Source organism: Mastomys coucha, unplaced genomic scaffold (genome assembly GCF_008632895.1).
Source record: "Mastomys coucha isolate ucsf_1 unplaced genomic scaffold, UCSF_Mcou_1 pScaffold23, whole genome shotgun sequence".
NCBI lineage: Eukaryota > Metazoa > Chordata > Mammalia > Rodentia > Muridae > Mastomys > Mastomys coucha.
Genome location: NW_022196906.1, coordinates 62,028,926 through 62,051,858, shown reverse-complemented (window position 1 = coordinate 62,051,858; position 22,933 = coordinate 62,028,926). Strand labels below are relative to the sequence as shown.

The 22,933-nt window shown below is 45.6% G+C and overlaps 1 protein-coding gene across 3 annotated transcripts in view; it reads left to right on the top strand.

Annotated features, from left to right (window-relative positions):
• Tln2 (talin 2) overlaps positions 1-22,933 on the top strand; it is a 413,098-nt gene that overhangs the window by 132,842 nt on the left and 257,323 nt on the right. The window contains exon 1 of one of the 3 annotated variants that reach the window (XM_031343920.1): positions 7,865-7,883. The exons of the other annotated variants lie outside the window; for them this stretch is intronic. The gene's annotated coding sequence lies outside the window, so the exon portion shown is untranslated. Of the gene's footprint in view, positions 1-7,864; positions 7,884-22,933 lie in introns of those variants that run through there. 3 annotated transcript variants of the gene reach the window in all.

The following is a 22,933-nucleotide window of genomic DNA, read 5'->3' as shown; positions in this document are numbered from 1 at the left end:
ACACACACACACACGGCCTGGCTTGGACTTTTTAAACTTCAGAGCTTTGCCAGCCTCAGGGATGCACCTACTCCAACAAGGCCACACCTCCTAATCCTCCAAGTATTTCCACTCCCCAAGGACCAACCAGTCAAATAGATGAGCCTCTGGGGGCCATTCCTATTCAAACCGCAACATGATTCTTGTTTGATCTTACTCTCCCTATGTTTATGTTTCCGTATTGCTGTGGCACAAAGCTAACAACCTAAGGTAAGTGGAGAGGTCATTCTATAGACAGGCAGTTCAGCCTATTACAGAGTTGTTTAGGGCCATGACAATAAGAATGGATAATCACCCTGACTGCAACTACCTGAGAAAAGTCTCTGAGAACCAAATTTTCTTTCTGTCCTCTTTATCTCTTTCATGTCCTTGTTGGGGCTGTGCAAACTTTGTCAATTGGCTGGATTTCCTGAAACCTATAGAGGATCTTCCACTAATTCATATTAACAGTAAATAGTGTCTACTTATGTTTTAAAAAGCATTCTTTTTTGTTTGTTTGTTTGTTTTTCGAGTTTTGGAGACAGGGTTTCTCTGTGTAGCCCTGGCTGTCTTGGAATTCACACTGTAGACCAGGCTAGCCTTGAACTCAGAAATCTGCCTGCCTCTGCCTCCCAAGTGCTAGGATTAAAAGTGTATGCTACCACTGCCCAGCTTAAAAGCCATTCTTTCATCCACCCACTCACCTTTTTACCATTAGCCGACTATCCAGGGAGTCAGGAACTATAGTGGCAACCATACCTGATATAATGGCCACCTTTGGTGTGTAATCCCTAAGCCCGAGTGTCCAACCTGGCTGCGGACTCTGAGAATACTTTTGTTGTGGTGGTGGTATATGTTGTATATTGTATGTTACATGCTGTAGAAATCTAGAGAAGGGGTGCTTGTCTGACTAGAGACGATAGTGGGTGGCAGTTTCTAGTTTAGGTGATGTTTAAAATGGGTTGAGAGATGGAGGAGGTCACTGGGCAGACGTATAAAGCAGAGGTTGGATGATAATGAATCACGAATGCCTAGAGTCTTTTCTAGGGAGGCCCACATGTCATTCTGAGCTAAGGGGACAAGAGGAAAGCTGGGAGGTGCAATTTAAACTTGGATACCTGAACCATCCATCTGTGCTCTCGATCCGTGTGTTGGGAATACGTTGTGTGAGTTACGGTTTTGCTCTCAACTCTATAGCTTATGCTGATGATGATCTCAAAGGTATGAGGTTTTTGGTACTGAATTCAGATATGGAAACTAGGAGGGTTGAGGGAAGGAGTGCAAATGTAGACTGCTGAGAGGGACAGCAGGAACCAGGAGAAAATGGCCAGAGGAGGCCCCAAAAGGAGAGAGGGCTAGTCACAGGTCTGCTTGGCCAATAGGACTGGCAGAAAGTGAAGATGTGAGCCCGCAGAGCATATGATTTCAGACCGAACATACTTAAAGCAGGAAGTAATATCATAGGGATATTTTTACACTGTTGAACTAAAACATCTTTTAAGAAAAAAGTGGCTCTGAACATAATGACTTGGCTCAGCTCATGCAGCTAAGAATTCAGACTCAAGCCTCAAGTGTCTCTCCTCACCAGTCTGCCTTCCAGCAGGGAATGATTTACCCTGATTATCTTAGCTCAGAGAGTCTGGACTGCTCTTGAGGAGGCTAGAAGCTACTCTACAAATTGCTTGACTTGGTATTTTGAAAATATGATAGATTCAGGCATGAGTAAGTGTGCCATGCTGAATCCACACAGGGGAGCAAAGAAGGGGTGCTGAGCATTTGTGCAATTGAGGATATGGCACGTGCACTTAAATTGTACTTCTGGATATACTCTTCAAATTGTACCTCTGTATATTCTCTTAAGACGTAACAAGACATTTTTAGTTTCTCACTTCAGGAAGGGTAACCTTGGGGATCTTCTCTAATTGTTCTTGACTAACTCTGAAATTTTCTTAGGAATGAGCTGGGTTCTCTAGCTTGGGGACAGTATGCAATAGACAACACAGTATATTTTCTTTTTATTTACAATTTTTATTTACCTGGTAGTGAAAGCAAGAACTAGATTTTTAGACTAATTCATTGTATCATTGTTGGAAGTACTCAGTCTATTGTAATATTATAACAGTGGAAGGGACTGAAGAACACTCGCTCACTCTTGCTTTCCCTCTTTTCTCATTCCCTCTCCAGTGTCTCTTGTTTTCCAGGCTTGCCTCTATCTTGCTCTGTAGTTGATAATGACCTTGAACTACTGATCCTACTGCCATACCTTCCAAGTGCTGTGATTACAGGCCTGACTACACCACCAACCTGATATATATGAATGATTGGGGGGGGGGATGTATATGTGACAGTGGGTGCTTTTGGAGGTCAGATTGCCCTGGATCTAGAGTGACAGGCGATTGTAAGATGCCCATTGTGGGTGCTGGTACAGAACCAGGGTCCTCTGCAAAAGCAGTGCAGACTCTTAACCATTGTACCTCCTCGCTAGTCCCTTCAACATAGCTTATAATTGTTTTGTGTCTTTGATACGTCTGCTAAGATTTTATTAGCTTAGCACAAAGGTACATGATCATCAAGCAATGAAATGGGTGCATCTTACCCTGGACATTATTGTTAGATAGCATAGTAGAGGTGATAGAAGATACTAAAGTATACACTTTTAGAAAAAGATTTGTTTTTTATTTATGCATATGTGCATGCTTGCAAGAGTTTATGTGTACCTTGTGTATGCAGGTGCCCACAGAGGCCAGAAGGTGTTAGATCCCCTGGAACTAAAGTTATAGGTGGTTGTGAGCTACTATGTAGTCACTAGGAACTGAACCCCAGTCCTCTGGCAGAGTAGTCAAATGCTCTTAGCTATTAAGCCATCTCTCTAGTCCCCTAAGCTACACTTTTAAAAATTTGACATTAGTGGGACAGTTGTTGCAGAGGCTCTCAATCTTGATAGACATTTGCAACTTGCTAATTCTTCACTGTTGAGTGAACTATTGCACCTTCGCTCTATGTACTCGACCCAGCTTTGACAGTACACACATGTCACTGGGCACTGCCAGATGTTCCTTGGGGTGTGAAATGGCGTGTGGTTGGGAAGTGCTTATTTAGCAGAGATGAACATTTCTATAGCCTGTGGCTTTATCTCGCTTTTGACCTATCATTTGAAGACTATGTTCAATAAATTTGACACACATAGTTAATTCTCATTCACAGATTCAGCGTTTGAGAATTTATCTATTTGTTTGTAACCTCAAATCACTGCCTGTGGCACACCTGTGCACCTTTGAGGGCAGGCAGAGGCATGACAAATCCAGTTGACCCATGCTGAGCTTTAACTGTCAACTTGACAACCTAGAACTACCTGAGAGACCACCTCAAGTTGAGGAATTTTCTGAAGCATTTTGGTCTGTAGGCATGCTGGTGGGAGACTGTGTCGATGTAGTTAGACCCAGTCCATTGTGAGCATACCATTTCATGGGCCGGCCCTGGTGTATGTGGGAGTAGAGGAAGCTAGTTGGCAGTGGCAAGCATGCACAGAAGGCTCCATGAGCTCTTTGATCTTGACTGTGGGTGTGAGTTCCTGCCTTGGCTTCCCAGCTGTGTTGGACTGTGACCTGGAATTATAAATCAAATTCCTTCCCTGGATGCTTGGGTTTGCTTGTTTGTTTGTTGTTTTAAATTTATGTATGGATATATTACCTGCATGTGAGTTTCTGCCTGGTGCTCAAGGATACCAGGCAAGCATGACACTTCCCGTGGGTTTGGAGTGACTTGTTATGTGCGGTTTGGGAATCAAACCTGGGTCCTTTGAGTGAGCTTTACAGCCCCATGTAATAAATGTGTTTCAATCTGATATATATTTTTTTGCAGCCATAAGATATAATGTATCCCCTTTTTTGGCTATTTTATTTTATTTTCCCTCTCTATAATCAATAGAGGATGGTAAAAACTCACTGTTCAAGTATAAAAGTACTAAATGGTTGGATGCTATGAGTAAACACGATCTGGGGTCTTGTTTGGCCAAAGTTAGTACAACAGCTGTCCATGGAGTGATCAAAATGTGAGGTGTTCTTTAATATCCACGTGGCCCTCTAATTCTTGTCTAAGAGCTGTAGGCTGCTTTCATGTATGTGTCCGACAACCCAGGGACTGGTGGGGACTGTGAGAATTCCCACTAAGTGCAGATATGAGGCCTTGCACCAGCTGTCGGCACTACATGCAGAATGTTAATTGAGTCTTAAGTCCTACATAGAGATCAGACTTACCGTTTTAATGGAGTAACTTAGAGATAGATACTCACAGTGCCTCTGGGAAAGATGAAAACGCTAGGGTTGTGATCCACGGTAACCTGGGAGAGCCACAGACCTTGACCAGTGAGGGTTGCTCCTGGTCTGGTAGGATGAGAAGTTAGAAAGGGCTCTGATTATCTGTTCAAGCCAGGAAGGAATCTTCTGGAAAGGAAAAGAAGATTGTGATGATGCTGTTGACTGGGCTAAGGGGGTGTTTGCTGAGCAGCCGTCTCTGTAGGCATTGGCCTCTTCTTCTGATGAGACAGGCCTGGAAGCCTAAGGCCCACTTAGGGGTGTCTTGGACATAATAGCTTGGTACCTTGACCCTTCATTTAATACTCCAGCAGGACCCCAGAAGTTCTTTGCATGGATGTTGAGGATACTGAAGGGTCCAGTGTAGATTTGAAAAAAAAATTCGCTCCCTCCTCTCTCTCATGTATGCATGTGGTATACATTCATGTGTAATGTGTATATATGTATCTTTGTATATATTATATTGTCGTATTCCCTTAAAACCAGGCTCCTCAGTCAGTCAGCAAGCCCTGACAATTCTCTTGTCTCCGCCCCACTCTAGCCTACCAATGGCTCTGTGGTTATGGGCACATGTGTCGCCATGCCTTGCTTTCCATTCGTGCATTGTGGGTTGAACGAAGCCCTCATGCTTGCACAGCAAGTGGCCTTACCTCTGGCCCGTCTCTAGCCCTCTTAAGGGAGTTGGGGTCTGCATGAAGAGAGTGAATTTAGGGTTAAGAAGAACTAGCTATAAAAGGAGAAAACATCACACAAGATGTGTCCCGTGCCATCCCAAGGCTCTGGCGCCTTGATGTCACAGGGATAACCCTGTCCATGATCCAAGAGGGGGCAGATCCAGTCAGAACCAAAGACTTGAATTGTTTCCTTAGTATCTTGTAAGCAGTCTTTTTAGCAAGTAGTCTCTACTGTCTACGATTACTTTCGTTTCGGGTTATGTTTATGCCCAAAGGCTTTGAGTCCTAATGCTGTGACAGCCTTTGTAGCCCCCAGTGTCCTTCCTGCAGATGCCTCTCAGGCAGGCCTGTCGAGCTGTGGACTACAGATCCGGGTCCACCTGGAATAGCTTTTCTGTTGGGAATCTACTGCTTTCTGGGCTCCAGAATAGAATTCCCTCTGCTGGAGAAACTTCCGCCAAAGCTTTGGAAGCCACTGTTGTGATTTGCTTACTTGTTTCAGTCATCTGTGACAGAAACATGGACCTTGATTGTAGAACGGCAGGCATTCTGCATTCCACCTCAATTGCATTTCTCAAGGACAATTTCCCTGTGCGTGGCATTTAGAAACAATTTTCTCCCCCAGCTACCCATTGCGGAACTCTAGAGGATGCAAGCATTTGATTGGGCCAACTACTAAGCATACTGTATTTATTTTGATAAGTTCTAAGCTACTTCAGGAGCCATTTGTTTCTTATTTTTTTACCACTCCACCTGCCAATGCCTTTAACTGAGTTCAGGAGGTAAGTCCTGCAGAAAAAGGAAAGGCGTTTATTTCTTCACCCCTCATGGGTGAAGAATGGGTTCCTGAGACAAAAGACAAGAGAAAAGCAGTTTCTTAGTGAATGTGGTGGCTGCTCCTGAGTGTCAGTTTGACTCACCTGGGAAGAGGGAACCTCAAATGACAAACCGCCTCCATCAGATTGTCCTGTGAGTTTGTCTTTGGAGCATCTTCCAGATTGCTGATGGATGCGGGAGGGCCCAGCCCACCGTGGGCAGTGCCATCTTTGGACAGTCGATATTTGGCAGTGGCATAGTCTGCAGATTCCCATTCCGATCCTGCTTAAATCCCCCTGAACGAACATCACCCTTCTGTTTAGATTGCTATCTCTAGTAGAAGGGAAGGAGGCCATTTGGAGGAGGATTCCTCCAGCACCTCTCTCCTGTCTGTCAGCATACAGTTAAGAGCTCTGGTGCCTTCCCTAGGGATTGCTCTGACTAAAATCATTGGAATTGGAGGCAGGAGAGGTTGCCAAGGGAGCCTCTCCCAAGCCTGGGTGGGCTGTGGGCTGTGTAATAGAGGCCAATGGATATGAACAGAGGCCAGGAGAACTGTGGGAGGAAGCTTCGCTTCACAGTGGGACTATCTACCTTGTCCTCTGTGTCCAGCTGCACCGTTCTTACTCTCCTCCGCCATGTCGGAGACCTGTCTCTGGAGAGTGCTCTCTGGTGGACCCCACCTTTCCTGACTTCACCAGATTCCTTTCATGTTAACCCTAGTCCCACTTCACCATGATGCCGTGTTCCTCGGATTTCTTTGCCACGTGTCTTTGGGGTACTGGAAGCCCACGGTGACACAGTTGGGTACACAGGGAGGACTTTCGTTTGTTCTTGGAAGTGAAGAGCCCCAGGGTTGTGTGACCTGGGCTGCGATTGCCACAGTGTTCTCCTGGCTCCTCAGCCTGCTCACAGCCCTGCAGTGTAATTCTTCTTCTTCTTGTATAGATGTGTCCACAAGGTTCCAGCTTCTCTCCAGTTCACTGCAGCAGCCTTTATTGTTGCCCCAGGTTGGCGCAGGATCCTTGGCCTGGAAACAGATGAACTGTTTTAGGGTCCAGGTTGCCCCATTTCCGAAATAGCTTTGGTGGAGGAGATAAGACAGATATGCAGATATGCATGGGAGCCCTTTGGATTGGGAAGTCTGCTTTCCCCCTATTGAGTGTTCTTGGTTTAAACATACATTGTTTGGAAGTAAAATTGTCCTACACCCTGTTTGTTTTGGATACCAGAAGCTTCAAGTACTTTGGAGGATGTATTCCCTACCTGTGTAGGACTTGGCCCTGCCCTACTCCTCAGTTCTGCTTTTGGTATGGTGGGGCAGACCCTGCTGAATTGTATACCAACGGCAATCAGATAGCATGACAGGGAATGAGGACAGCTCTGTCAGGAGCAGTGTTTGTTATAAAAAAAAAAAAATGCATGATGGGGTTTGAAGTCCTCATCAGCTGTTCCCATGAGCTGAGTGAGCAGAGCTGAAGCTGAATGTGGCGGCTGCAGAGGGAAGGCCAATACAGCCCTGGGTCTTTCCAGCAGGGAACAGCAGTCAGTTTGCTTTTCCATGTGTACAGAACGTTCCCACTTCCCACTCTTCTTGTAGAGTCGGAAAGGAGAAAGAACTCATCATCCCGAAGTGAGAGAGTAGAAAGCCACTCAGCCTGGTTCAGGGAAGTCAGGGCTTGGCCTGGGCTCTGTGTGACAACTTCATTAGGGGCATGTGTTGTTTTTTGAGTGGCAGGAATAGTAAGATTTACACCTAATCAAGGAAAGGCTTGCCAAACAAACGCTCGGGTGGGGTTTCCTGGGTAGGAGTGTGATATTGTAATAAATGGGAAGCAGAGCTCTGCAGTCCAATCTCTGGTCTGATTGCACACATTACAGCGGGGGGCCCTGTTTTCCAGGAATGCAACACACCCCATGTCCGAGGCCCCTCCTAGGAGGGTGTGTCTGCACTTCCTCTAGCCTCTCCTTAACTGTTGGGGCTGTCAGAGGAACTGAGGGCCTAATGTGGGAATACCTAAGATGCCTGCCTTAGGGCCTCTGCCTTGGAATCGCTTGACAGGTGAGTGGACCTTATGTGAGAGCCCTTTAGGGACCGGTGTGGTGTGATTAGATTCTCCAACCTTCAGAAATGAAAGTGAGTGCGGGCCACTGACGTGCCAGTAACAGTCTTGAATGTTTCTAAGCACTGGTGGGCAGGGCGCTTTCCAGAAGGCAGAGGAAATCATGCTTGTGCAGATCGTGCAGAGAGGACATCGTTTTTCCCTGTCCTGGCCTGGTGGTTGCCTAAGGTTTTAGATACTTAGCCAGCCACTTCTGCTTCCTTAGGGGTTCCCTGGGTTCGGCCTTCTGAGCTTGGCCCTTTAGGCCTTCTTTTCTGATCCTCCAGTTGCTGAGTCCAGTGCGGTCCTTCTCTGTCCTTTCTACTTAGTCTTCAGAATGGAACATTAGCTCCCATCAGAATCTGTTGTCTCCTGTTGCTCCCTCTTGCTCTGTTCAGCACAGCAGGCCATAGCCCAAGCTTACATGTATCTTTATTCTCCCTCTTTGTTTCTTTCTTAATTTACAAGCTCCTCAAGACCAAAGCCAGTTTCTCCTGAGATTCGTGATACTTGACCTATAACTGTTACACCCGGGCAGCTGGCAAATACTGTCTCTTAAGTAAGATATATATGTTCTATTTTTATTTTTGACTAGAACCAATTTATGCCACTTCTCAGATATATTTATGTCACATTCCTACCTATTTAGGATCTTGACTTTTTCCTCTATCTCTGTGACTTGGTTTTATACACATATCTCTGCTCCATACCTATTGGACTTTGAGGTACCAAGAATCCAGTGATGTTTGGTCCAGGATAACCAAGTAAGTCAGCCTCTCATACCCGGAGACTCTGGGGCAGTGGTTCTCAACCTTCCTAATGCTGCAACCCTTTAGTCCTGTTCCTCATATTGTGGTGACCCCCAACCATAAAAGTTTTTTCACTGCTACCTCATAACTGTAATTTTTCTACTGTTATGAATCTTTGAATAGTACTGTAAATAATCTGATATTTATGATACTTAGGCAACCCCTGTGAAAGGGTCATTCAACCCCCAAAGGAGTCAGGATTGAGAGCCACTGCTCTGGGGTGAGGTCATCACTTTGCACTAGCTGTCAGTGGTAGGCAGTGTTGACTTCCAGCCTGCCTCTCTGCCAAGGTTCTTGTCACTTCTTCCTGGTCAAGTCCCTTCCAGCCTTCTTTAACAGTCCCACTCTCTTTAACTCTCGAATCTCGTCTCCTGTTCACAATGCTTTTTACATGTGCTGGCCTGGCGCACAGATTACAGTCATTTCTCTCCCGTGTCTGTCTTTCATGCCTTGCCAGGGATCCCTCTGTGATCCCTTAGCTTTCTCCATTAGTGTCATCCAAAAAAATCATTGCATGAGGGGCCTCTAGGACATATCGTATATGACCTGGTCAGTCTGTTAAAGGTCTGTCTGTCCAGTGGGTTGGAGGTAGTATGTAGAGGCAGGGGCTTGCCGTTTGTTTTTGTTCCCCAGCACATAGTCAAGCATCAACAGTAGTGTTTGTTGATCTAGTATATTAGTACATAAGAAATATTCTCTGTCTGTCTGTCTGTCTGTCTGCCTGCCTGCCTGCCTGCCTGCCTGCCTGCCTGCCTGCCTGCCTACCTGCCTGCCTGCCTGCCTGCCTGCCTGCCTGCCTGTCTGTCCTGCAGATGGGGTCATGCATGCTCTACCACTGGCCCACAGACTTTTCTTTTGTTCCATTTTCCCATGTAGCCTCTGTGTTGTCTTCTCAGCGCTCATTGTTTTCCTGGAAGATGCCAACCAACACTGGCTCTGGTGGAGATGCTGTTTCAGGTTGTCACTCATAGTGGCACAAGTGGTTTTCTTAATTGACCTTCATGGAAGCAAACCTAGAATTCTTGGCTTTGATGCAGAAAAGGTATTTAAGACAAACCAGTAGGAAGCGCAGTTGGAGTGTCTTCAAGGAGATTTAAAATACATAGATATTGTGCACAAGGGTTAAGAGAGCAAAGAAAAAAGAGCTGGGGAAGAAAGTGAAGCTACAGAAACCGTGGGCATGCTTTCTTCCGAGAGAGACTCTCGTCTTTAACACTGGTGGAAAGAATAAGGCATGCCAAAGTGTGGGTATGGGATTCTCAAGAGTTAAATGCCTTAAACTTTAGCCACATGCACCATATTTGTGACTCTCAGGTTATATCCAAAGGGTTGCTAACTGCTTCCACCCCCACCCCTACCCTACCCCACTTAATAGGCGAGGTCATAGGATGCCCCTAGCTGCCTTGGGTGAGTATGTGATATGATAAAGTAAAGCCAGAAGCTCTAGTTTAGGATGTGCACTTTATCTTTGAATGGGGTTTCCAAGAGTCCTAGAGAACTGCAGGGTCCAGTTCAGAGGGGACAAAGACTTTAACCCAGTGTTGTTGATGTGTAGAATTCCTGATTGTCACCTGAACCAGGTTGGAGGGTGAGCTATGAGCATCCTCACCCTTTCCATGTTCCCATGGTTTTCTTGTCTGTCTACCAGGCTTTGGGAAGCTGCTGCTTTCCCTTGACAAGCATGCACTCAGAAATGCTGATAAATATCTCACTGTCTCCTGGGTAATTAGCCCCCAAAGAGCTAAGGGTGCCTGCAGGAGCTGCTAATTTGTGTATGTCAGCCTGCCAGAGACTCACCAGCAGCAAGACCTGACAAGCTGTTAACAAGTGTTAAACTCTACAAGAGCTTCCTGTTGGGGGCTTCCAGATAGCACCCAGGGGACAAAAGTCCCTTGATGGCCAGGAATAAAGGACATTCCGGAAACAGCAGTTTTAGAAGTGTTTACTAGCTTGGGAATGATGGAAAGCCACCTAAGTTAGAGGACCCTTGAATGTTTAAGTGGGAATCAAGGTAAAAACATAGTGGGTGACACTAGGGGGATAGATGAGCTGCCTTTTGGAGAGGTTTTGGAAATTTGATCTGTGACATAGCTTTAAAATATTTCTGCCTGGTAGAAGGTTTTAGGGGCTCTATGCTAATGGGTGTTTAAGAGCAACAATTAACATACCACTTTGTAATTAATTATGGGCCATCCAGGCAACAGATGGGGCCTTAAATTCCTTACATAGCCACATGTTAATTTGGGGGGGGTGGGGGAGAAAACTATTTTTATTGGCCTTGTTTGCTAGGCAGCCTCTTTGAACCTCCAGCTGTCTCTGGGGTTATCTTATACATGGTGTTAGTGTTGTCTCTGCCAAGAAGTCCCTCAGAATCTCTGTGTCTTAAGCCGGAATTTGCATGTCTACCAGGCACAGCAGTGACCAACAGCTTTCAAGGAGGAGGATAGACATTTCCTGCCTTCTAGAAGGTTCTAGTCTTCATAGATTGTATGGCTAAAGTCTAAGGTTTAAAATTGCCAGCCATGTGCAATCTTAATCTTTTTAAGCTTCATTTTCCTCTCCTGTAAAGTGGGACTCAAGGTACATCTTTGTAGCACTGTGAGGAAAAGCCAGGCTGCTGCAAGCTCTGGGCAAGTGTAGTTTGTATGGCTGCTGCTGGTGTGCTAAGAAGATACTGAAGATGCAGCATGGCAGAGGTTCCCTTCGGTGAGATGGGGTACTTTGCGACCTGCTGGGTAGCACTGGGTGAAGATGGGGGACTCCTCAGAGAGTTTACTTTGTGTGAGCAGGATATCGATTGAGGGTGATGATGCCCAGGAATGACTCAAAGCAGAACCCCAAACCCTCTTGGTACCTTCATTCCAGTGAGAGAGGAAAGTGGCTACACACCCTCTGTGGTCGTAAAATCATGGGGGTAAACAGGGTCAGGCAGATTCGAAAACATGAACCATTTTACTGGGACCTGGAGGTCTTGTGGGTTTGTTGGAGGGGTGGTCACACTGGGGGTCCTTCTTAAAGCTCCCTGGCAGCATGGCTAGCCTTGGGAACAGATCCTCCGTTTTTCCTTTCTGTTTGTTTGAAGCCGAGTAGCCCAGGCTGGCCTCAAACTCACTGTGTATCATTTGATCACCTCAAAGTTATGCACTACGTGCCTCCATCTCCCCAGTGCTGGGATTAAAGGCATACACCACCGTACTTGGTGTTAGAGATCAAACCCATATCTTCCTGCATGTTAAATAAGCACTCTGCCAGTCGAGCCGTGTATTTATAGAAAACATGCACAAAATTTAAAAGTAGAAGAGAAGTAAACACCTGTAACTCCACTGCTCTGGCAGACTTTGTCTTTTGATTAACTTCTTTTCAGATCCACCTTTCCCTCATGAGGTTCGGCTAAGTACTCACACAGGTAGTACAGAGAAGCTGCCTGCCTTTCCCACTCAGCGAGGGGACAGTGTTTTCTCACACTCTCATGAACAATACTTTTCAGATAATGTCCTTTGAGAATATGGAACTTAGGGGATTTAGCCAACTTTGCCTGCAGTTTATGATGCTGCTTCCAAGTCCTCCCTTAAAGAATCAGGGCAGGGCTTCCACATGTTATCACTCCCTGATGGTGATGCCTGCAGTTCAAAGATGTTTGAAGTACCTTACCTTGCCAGAGCTTTTTTCTAAAACTCTGCACTTTCTTGAAAGTCTTCTTAAACCTTCATGGGACTCAGAGCTGCCTGGCTAAGGGAGGGAAGAAGGGTGGGTATGAGCAGTAGGGGAGGCAGAGAAGTAAGCAAGTGGCTATTCTCCCTGGGGTTTTTGAGGATCACCAGGAGGATGCTTAGAGTGAGGTGTGAGTGGTTCATGGTGATGTGTTAGGCCGGCGGGTCACGTCAGAACATACCACACACTAGGCCCAAACAGTTCCACATGTAAGAGGTTTAATTGAGAGAGAGAGGGTAGTAGTGTGGAAAGAGAGGAGGGGGAGAGAGAGAGATGGAGGAATGTTCTCCTTTATATATGGGTTCTGCCATAGTGGCTGCAGGTAAAGGTGGGAGGTGAGCCCAATGGATTCTGGGAATATGGTGGCTGTTGCCATGGCAACAGATCCGTGGACCCGCCCATGCATCGCCACAGGATTTGGATGCTCTGATTGCTAACACATGGTATTCCACTAACTGGTGGAGGGATGCTTTGCAGTTATGAGGGGGGTTACTCACACTGAAGAGGGGGACTCTGCAATTTTGGGGGTGTTCTTACTGAAAAGGGGTCTTTGCAGTTGTGGGGGGTACTCACACTGAAGGGGGGCTTTGCAGTTAGAATCTTCTCCACTTGTTCTTACGTTGTAACTCTTGACTTAAATGTCATTATCACCTGTTAAATTGACAGACATTAACATTTTATGTTCCTTAGTATTGTTTAATTAAAGGCCATAAATCCGGACATGAGAGGAAGAGGGTTAGGACTATACGTTGAGCAAGGAACTATGGCCTTTGACTTAGAGGGTACTTCCCGTGGGGGAAGGGAGCATGAGGGGGGTGAAGGGAGCATGACGGGGGTCGGGGGGAGGGGACCATGATGTGGGGGGAGGAAGGGAGCATGACGGGGAGGGAAGGGGATAAAAATTCTGGCCAGGCAAGGAAGCATGTAGTGTTAGTAGGGACTCAAGGCATGGGCTCTCCAGTGATGGGGAGTGAGCTCTGTCCCTGCTCATTTTCCTGAAGAGGTGTATTAGTCAGGGTTCTCTAGAAGAATACAACATATAGGCTGTGGTCTAGCCAGTCTAGCAATGTCTGATTACCAACAGAATGAAATCCTAGCAGTGGTTTAGTCCATGAGACTGAATGCTTAGCTGTTCTGCAGTATATTCAGGAATCCCAAAGAAGTATGCGCTTATGCCGATGAAGAAGTGGACTTTACCTACAGCAGGAGCAAGCAGGCAGAGAGCGAGCAAGCTTCCTTCCTCTGTGTCCCTGCCACAGGCTGCCAGCAGAAGGGGTGACCCAGATTAAAGGTGGATCTTCCCACTTCAGAGATCCAGATCAGAAGTAGGTCTTCCCATCTCAAAAGATTTAATAAAGAAAAAAAGAATCCCTCAGAGGTGTGCCCAGACATTTGCCTTTTAGTTCACTCCAGATGTAGTCAAGTTGGCAACCAGGACTAGCAGTCACAAGAAGGATGCTGACAAATGCTCTCCTCTCCCTTTTTCCTTTGCACCCTGGCTTGTATGCCATACTTGTGCAGGGCCCTAGCTAACTCCGTCATTCCAAATTTAGCATGTGTCTTTTCAGCCAACCCCATCTCTTTTTACTTATAACATTAAATGGTTATTTTGGGGCCTATTCAGAATAGGTAGCAATTTGAAGTAAAGGCGGAGAAGAAGGAAGTCTACATTCAGAATGAGTGGTTAGCTCTAAAATTGCTGTGAGCAGAATGTGTGGCCTGTGGGCAGTGCTCAGTAAATGTTTCTTGTGGTGTCTGATGACAGTCACTTATCAGTGATCCACATTGTGTGGTGGCTGCCATCCTCAGTGACTCTGGTGGGAAGGCTTGCTTCTCTGCGGAGGTGCTCTGCTCCTTGACACTGGGAACCCTCCCCTCTTTTGACTGTGCTATGGGGTTGTCCTTTGGCTGGCATATTTTGCCTGAATTCTCAGGGCTCCCCTTAGCCTCATCCACCTGAGCTCTTCAGGGCTGGAGGAGGACACCCCTGGAGGAATCACACCTGTACCTTAGGCTGGCTACTCTGACAGCCTCAAGGCTCCAGGGTTATAAATGGAATTGGGCTGAGGGAAGCTGCTCCGTGATTGTGATCTGGGCTGGATGTGCATAGCTTGAGGAGCTAAGGTGCCGGACATGATCGGTGAACACCAGAGATGTCCAAGCCAATGGCTTCCAGGTCTTATAGGCTAGAAGAATGAAGTTCACAAGTCGCCAGAAGGTGAGTTTACAATGGAGTATTAGAAAGGTTTACAGGTAGGATCTTAAGAGATAGGAAGGCAGAGCTCCTGTGTGGCAGAAGTGGGTCTCAGAAAGTGGGGTACCATAGAGGGTCCTCTCTTTATGAGGAGTTAATAAGATTTTAATGAGTGGAGTTATGGGGGTAGGGTGAGCTACTTGGTCAATGGAGTGTTTGTTGTGGAGTCAGACTGTCACTTATCAGCAGTCCATGTTGTGTGGTGGCTGCCTTCTTCAGTGGCCTTTGTGGAAAGGATTATTTCTTTGCAGTGGGCTCTGCTCCCCCGTGTCTGATTTTTTTTATGAAGCGGAAGAGCTCTGAAAAGCGAAGCTCAGTGGCGTGTGAGAGATTCTTGTGAACATGTGAGAGAGGTGCGCTGGGTCTCATGACATCAGTTATTACTACAGTAGCATTCATCATATGTGCATGGAAACAGCAGAACTTAAGTGAGAAGCTGATTTTGATCAGGATGCAGGTGAGTTGTAGGTTATAATGAAGAGTTAATCATCAAGCCAAGCTACTGTGCCCTGGAGCAGTAATTCTGTGTTTTTCTTTGTTGCTTTCTTTAGGCCTAAACACTGCTTCAACTCTTCAGTGATTATTATGTCTGCCTTCCTCCTCTCTGCATTCTGGCATTTGTTTTTTCCTTTGTTTTTCCTTTTCTGAGGACTCTGTGGTCCTGATAAACGTTAACGATATCGACTTGCGCGTGCAAGCATGGTTTGTGAGTGTCTCTTGAGAAGCTGGGAAAGTTGGAGACTCTCCTTCTTGAGCTCTCTTCCACTAGCTACAGCACATGGGCGAAGGTGCCAGGCTGCTGTGAGGCTGGATCCCAAGTGTGTCAATAGCCCGTTGGTTCCTACTTCACCAAGAACAGAATAATCTTGGGTAAACATAGCCGTTGGAAGAAAGCAAATATTTGTCTTGGCAGTCATTGTCCTCAAGAGTCTGGCCCGTCTTACAGACAAAATAGGAGGTAGACCAGAAGGCCTGGCATAGACTAGTACATTGCTTACAAACCACTAGAAGTGCACATGTAAGGAGCATAAGGAAGGCAATGTCCCAGGGGCCAGAGCCTAATAGTAATTCTAAGTGGTGGCAGAGGGCCAAAAGTTCAAGGTCATCCTTAGCTGCACAACAGCCTGGTAAAGAACTTGCTTTGCAAGCATGAAGTCCTTGGTTCAATTTCTAGAACTCGTGTTTAAAAAAAAAAATCTTGGCACAACAGATTGTACCTGTTGTCAAATTAATAAGGAGGTAGAGGCAGAAGGTTCCTTAGGGCGTAATTGGTGATCTTCAGGCCAGTGAGGAACCCTGTTTCATAAAAGAAGTTAATTGAAGAAGACACCAAATCAGCCTCTGGCCTCCACTCGCATGCACCACATACAGATGCATATACTCATACATACAAAGTGCCCTACTTGAACATGTTTACACATACATGCACTGACATGAGAGCACACAAGGAGACAATATCCCTTCCTGCCTCCTGCCTCTCTGTCTGTTTCTCTTTTTCTCCACAGCCGTGCAAGCAAGCAAGCAAGTCTGAGCACTCCTTTTTTCTTTTTGAATTGTTTTAACTGGGGCTTCTTAATTTTACCCTGTTGGCAGTTTAGATGAAATCCATCTTTGTTGTCTAGGATTGTCCTGTGCATTGGGTGGTGCTTGGAGCTGACTTTGGCCTCTACCCTTCACGGTGCCTATAATACTCTTCCCCAGTTTCATCTTCCAAAATTCTAAAATGTCCCCAAATGTCCCTGGGGAGAGGCTACTCCCTTGTTTACATGCCCTGACTTAAGCTGGTCTTCCTCAAAGTGGCCAGTGTGATTCCAGTGGTGTGGAAGACCTGAAATTGGTGGATAGATGGATCCTCGAAGTGGCAGGCAGTGTCTGCATCTCTCAACCTTGACTTCTGTTGAGAGCTTCTATCCTAGCAGCAGTGGAACACAGCTATGGTGCGGCTCTCACAGAAGCAAGGGTGGTTAGTGATGATCAAATCCATGTTGACCATTTCCTTTCAGGGCAGGCATGAGCTGTTTTCCCCCTCTAGGCTTCTCGCCGTTCTATGATAGTTTTAAACAGGGCATGCCAATTACAAGGAGGATGCTTGGGAGATGGGCCTGACACTTGGCACCTCCAGTTGTAGATTCCTCAGCTGGCCAGCGAAGCATGACAGGAGTCTATTGCCCATCATGTCTGGGAATCAGTCAGACTTACTTTTATGTCATTGGAAGCAAAGACGCCAACCTTTGATGGCAGGGTGTTACATTTTTTGGGCAGAGGTAGTTCCTGGGCCTTCTCAAGCGTGACTGCACATGCGTTCCACCAGCCAGTCTTGCTGCTTTAGAGACATGAGGAAAAAGGCTCTGTCCCCATGGAACTGCCAATCCTCCTTTAAGGCTTATGCATTGTATTCCTTTTCAGAAACACATCTTGGAGCTTAGAGTTGTTACAAAAATGTCTCACTGATACAATTACTTAAAAAATGAAGTATTTCTGGGCTGTGGAAATGGTTTGGTGGGAAAAGCACTTGCCATGCAAGTATGAGGAATAAATTTCAGACCATGGGCACCCACATAACTAAGCTAATGGGTGTGTGGTGGCCCCCACTGCAATCCAAGCACTTGGGAGGCAGAGGCAGGATTTCTTAGGACAAGCTGGACGGTTAGATTGGAGGGATTGGTGAACTCCAGGTTCAGTGAGAGACTCTGTTTCAGAAAATAAAAGGAAGTATTATTAGAGAGAACAACCAGACATCAACCTCTGGCCTTCAGATATACAGGCACACTGGTGCAAGCAGGCCAGCACAGACGTGCACCCAAATTTACAAATTTATACATACACACATATATAGCCTCTATAGTAATCCCCATGTACTCCTCAGTAAGTGTCCAAGCGTGCCCTTCCTGTTTGAGCTAGACCCATCCCTCGGATGAGGATTGTGAAGTCGAGGCTCTGTAACACAGCATTCCCTCTGTGTTTCAGTCAAGGGCTCCAGAACACTAAGGCTCTTTTCTTCAGTGTAACCACCATTACATATTGTTTGTCCTTCAGGCCTCAGCCTGTCTTACCTCTTCACTTAATCCAAGGCTCTAGGGAAGGAGGGATACCTGAAGTCATCTTTTATTCTCCTTGCCTCTCATGTGCTAACGGTTGAAGGTGCTGCACTGAATGGGTTCTTTTGGATCCTAGATTTCCACTTATTCTCTTCCAGTGTTCCTTCCGGATTCTCTGACTCTGCACAGGCACAACCTTCTCTTAAGGAAAATGGTCAACTGTTGGGTGCCGGGGCTAGCCTGATGGCTCTTCTCCTGTGCTGCTTTCTGCTTTCCACCCCTTAGATGAGGCCTTAGATCAGGGGTATCAAATGTTTTCTAGTAGCCTCAGGCCTGGAAAGCATTATATCTCTGGTTCTGTATATTCCAGCTGTGAACAGACCAGAGTTCATATTTCCCGTAGATGATTTTAAAGGCTGTGTCTTTGCTGGTCTGAGAGGGGAATTCATGTGGACCTGACTCACTGGTACTGCTGACTTCCGTTTTCTGTTCTGTTTCCTCTTATTTCTACTTGCTATATCCCTCCCATCTTGACCTAGGCATCTTCCCCAACTTTCACTGTCCTCCATTTAGCCAATGTCTTGCTTGATATCCGGTCCCTTCTTATAGGCACCCTACCCAGAGGCAACCCTGCCCACACTGAAGATAACATTTTCTGTAACATTAACTCCCTTCTCCCCCAAAAAAGAATGATCCCAAAACTGGGCATTGATTTTGTAGAAATGTTTATTCTTTGTCAGAAAACAGTTGTCACAGTGCAGCCCAGAGCTAGGCATGGTCTCCCAGAGGCTATTCCCCTCTTGATATATCCACCTTGATTACTCCCTTCAACTAGGCTGTGACGTCACTGTAGCCTCCGTGTGGAAGCTTCTCTTATTCTACTCTCTCAGTACCCTGATTTCTCTTTGTTCTTTACTTGGTTTCCTCTGACAGATTTTAGCTTCCCCTGCGACTTTTACTTTAAGCCCTTGGAGGTGGCAGGCAGTATGCCCTCCTCTGACTTCAGTTTAGGCTAACAGCCTGGATGCACCATTAGAGATCAGTGATAACACCCTGAAGAAAGCCATCATCCTGTTCCCATATGGCATCCTTTCAGGTGCCACTGTACACCTGTGCTAAGGTCTCCATGGGGAGCACATAGCATCACTCTTCAGAGAGCGCACTCCTCTCTTCTGCTGGGAACCATAGTCCCAGAAGAGGGCATCTCTTGTTCTGCAGATGTCCTAGGCTGGGGGAAGAGCACTGACTGTGACAGAATTTTGTCTCTCCTTTCTAGAGGAATTGTCTCCTCTCATTTGCTTGGTGTCTCGTTTCTCTTGAGTCTGTGCCTAGACCAAGTCTGGAACCTATCACCAACAGAGTAGCCCTTGGGGGAACCTGGTTGAGTGATCCCTTTCACACATTAGGACACTGTACACAGTAGAGAGGAGAGAGCCGTGTTGGCTGGCTGCCTGCTGGTTAGTGTTGGAAGGTGACATGGGCTCAGTCAGGTAGGCACTTGGCTCATTCCTTGATTCCTTGCAGAAACTCCGTCCTTGACCCAGGGTTGAGGAGCTTTGAGACCAAATGTAACTAAAACGACTCCTAATAGAAGTTGTGTGCAGCTTCCTCCTGCTTCACTTCTCACTCTTTGAGCTACCATCTGCATCTGTGTCTCCACTAAGCTCCACAGGAAGTATGGGCATCTTCTGAGGACTCTTAGAAAGCTCTGCATGTCCTTGATGTGTGGGACTGCTTCCTTGCCTAGAAACGTTTAGCTTGGGAGCCCTTTTAAAAACACAGTTAAGTGGCTTGTGAGATGGTTCAGTAGGTAAAGTGCTTGCTCTGCAAGCATGAGGACCCAACTTTCTATCTTTAGTACTCATGTAAAAAGCCAGGTGCAGCAGTACTTGTCTGTAGTCCCTGCTCTGGGGAGGCAGATAAGGGTGTCCCAGGGACTCACTGGCCAGGAAGTCTAGACAGTTGGTGAATTCCAGGTTAAATGAGAGATCTGGTCTCCAAAACCAAGCTGTAGGGTTGTAAAAGACAACAAATTCCAACCTTCGGGCACTCCACGCATGCATGTACTCATCCACATGTATGCACACATATACGCCACATGAACACACATACATATACACACAACAACAAGAAGCATAGTTTATGAACTTATGTACATGTACTTTGTAGTTGGCCTTTTGTTTAGTTGAGGTATAAGGCATACAATCATTGCAAACATGAACATCAACTCATGTATATTTCCATCTGAAATCAGGACCCATCAAAACTATATTATATTATTATATGGCTCATAATTTATGCTGCTTTACCATTGAAGAAATACACCATTTTGGTTGTAGGTGTAAAAATATGTGGTATAGAACCTGGTCCTGTCTAGACCTTGGGGTTGGCTCTGTTCTATTCACCTCCTCTTCATTGGGTTTCTCTTCTTCAAATCTAGACTCTTACCTCCTTGTCCATTTATCTCCTCCTAGAAATGGAAAGGGAGGCCAACTAGGAAATAGGGTGTTCCCATGGCGTGGTCTAGATCTGGGCATTTGATGGCATCTAAAGGAAGGTGCAGTTTCTCATTTCTTTTCTGCAAGACTTGGAGAAGTCAATAATTTTCTTTGATTGATGAAAATATCTTCTAATTATTCTTTGACAACATCTTACATGTTTACGCTGTACCTTGATCATATCCACTAAACCCCAGCTCTTTTCCTTCACTCCTAACATGTCCCTCTATCTCTCTTCCCCTTTGTCCTTCCTTCCTTCCTTCCTTCCTTCCTTCCTTCCTTCCTTCCTTCCTTCCTTCCTCCCCTCCTCTCCCCTCTCCCTTTTCTCTTCTTTGGTAACCCACCAATTCTAATTAGCTGTCTGCTGAAATGTTGGTGGATCTTGTTGGTTTGATCTTGCACAGGTAGCCACTAGCAGGTGACAAGTGACCAGTCTTCTTCCTAGAGATGCTCAGCCCTTCCTTTCGTATGGTTGAATGATGTTTGGGATACTTTTCCAATTTATGTAATTCTAGAATCCCAAGTCCATATCAGTCAGGTGTAATATCATTATAGTCTAGTTGTAGAGATTAAAAAACAAAAACAAATATGGCAATAGCTTTCCAAGGAGAATAGCTGTTATATATTGACTCAGGCTGGAGAGTCCACTCTGGGGATGATGTCATGTTCTACGCTCAAGGTAGCTGTGGCTGTTTTATTGGAACACTTTAATCTTAAAATCATAATGAGAAGTGCTCAGCACCATTTAGGCAAGTGTACAAAATAGTCGATGAAGGAATTCCGAGTGAGCTAATTTTCACTTTGGAGTCATGCTTAAATAATATTGTTGGTGGGAGGCTGACAGAGACATGGTAGCATGGTCAGGAAGCAGCAATGGAATGTAGGCAAATATTGTCCTGAGAAAAGAACACAAAACAGACTCACTGGACACTTTTTTAAGGCGAACTTATTTAAGCCAATATATTTCAATCATATTGCAAAATATAAAAGATAATGACATGTTCCTATTTGATCCCCCAGTGTCCCGCTTTCCTGCCCTGGCCAAGAGCTCTCTGAGGGGAGGAGCTCTGTAAGCTCGGCATCCAGGTCATCAAGCCTGCTCAGTCCTGCTTGCCTTGCCTGTGCTTTGCTGTATACAACTGCAGCAGAATGAGGAAGATGCCTGCAGTTTTATTTGATGTCAGCTAATTTCAAAGGGCAGACAGCTTCATTATGCTTCAAAATCTTAGCCTTCTAAAATATATGTGGAAATCATAAGATATATGACATTTATTTAAGAATTGTCTCCACCGAGGGCATGGAAGAAATACAAGGTGATCTAGATGAAAGATGCTTGGTTAGCAGCCAGGAGTTGTAGCAGAAAAGGGAAGAGGGCAGCTGCTCTTAGTACGTATGATGGAGTCAGCTTAGATTGGGACCGTCCAAAGTCAAAGCTTCCTGCCCACCTAATAGCACGGGGCGGGCTCCCTGCCTTGTACATGCTAGGGACTGTACACTCCTGAGAGCATATCCTGCTATGGATTCCGAGCCCGAGAAAAGAGTACAATTTACAGCATAGAGTGCTCAAATGCTTTAGCTGCACACTCTATACTACAGTCTGATTGGCTGATTGTATTTGTGTACATGTGCAAGTAGCGCACTAACTAATGTGTAGTTTCTGTAGGATCTTAAGAACAAACAAACAAATTAAATCATTCTAAGTTGGAGACTATCTGAATTCAGGGTTTCATCCAAATGATTTTGTTTTTATATTTTTTATTTTTATTTTGGTTTCTTGTGATGAGTCTCATGTAGCCCAGGCTACCCTCAAGTTCCATATTATAGCCACAGATGGTACTGAAATTCAGATCCTCCTGGAATTAGCTATGTAGGACCATGCTGGCTTTGAACTCACCTAGATCTGTCTGACTTTGCCTCCAATTTCTGGGATTAAAGTCCTGTGCCACCTCGTCCAACCATATTGTTGGTGTTGGTGGTGTTGATGTTGTAGTTGTAGATAAGGTCCTACTATGTAGCCTAGTCTGGAGTTGTTCTGTGGCCTCCCTCTTGCTGTGATTAAAACTAGGTCCAGCCAGTTTGGACATATTTAAACTTATTTTTTAAGTTTTTTTCTGTTGATTGACTAGCTGTATTTGTATGCACGTAACATGCTTCAGGACACACATATGGAGGTCCAAGGACAACATGTAGTATTTTCTCTCTTCACCCTGTGGATCCTAGAAATCAATTATGGGTCATTGGGCTTGCTGCTAGGCACCCTTACTGATAGAGCTTTCTTGCTGGACACACACACACACACACACACACACACACACACAGCTTTTTAAACAAAATTTTAATTGTGTATAAGGTATATGAAAAAAGAAATCCTGAAATTTTGTTACCCAAGAAAGCTACTGTGAACCAAGAAACATTTTTAAGTCCTGTAGCAGATAGTCCATTCTGAAAGATGCTTTGAAGGGACACACAGAAAGAGGCCTTCCCTCATCTTGTTCTCACAGAGATGTTTTCTAGTTAGCACATGCCTGTGGGGATAAGAGAGGAGAGGGTCTGTGGATCCACATGTACTGGCTCAGCCATAAGTGAAAAACCACAGATAGCTGCAGTTCATAGGAGGGAGATTAACCGGAGACCTGGCAGCCATGTTCACACAGCTCAGGGTAAAGGTACAGAGACACCTGGCCCTGGCTGCTTGACACC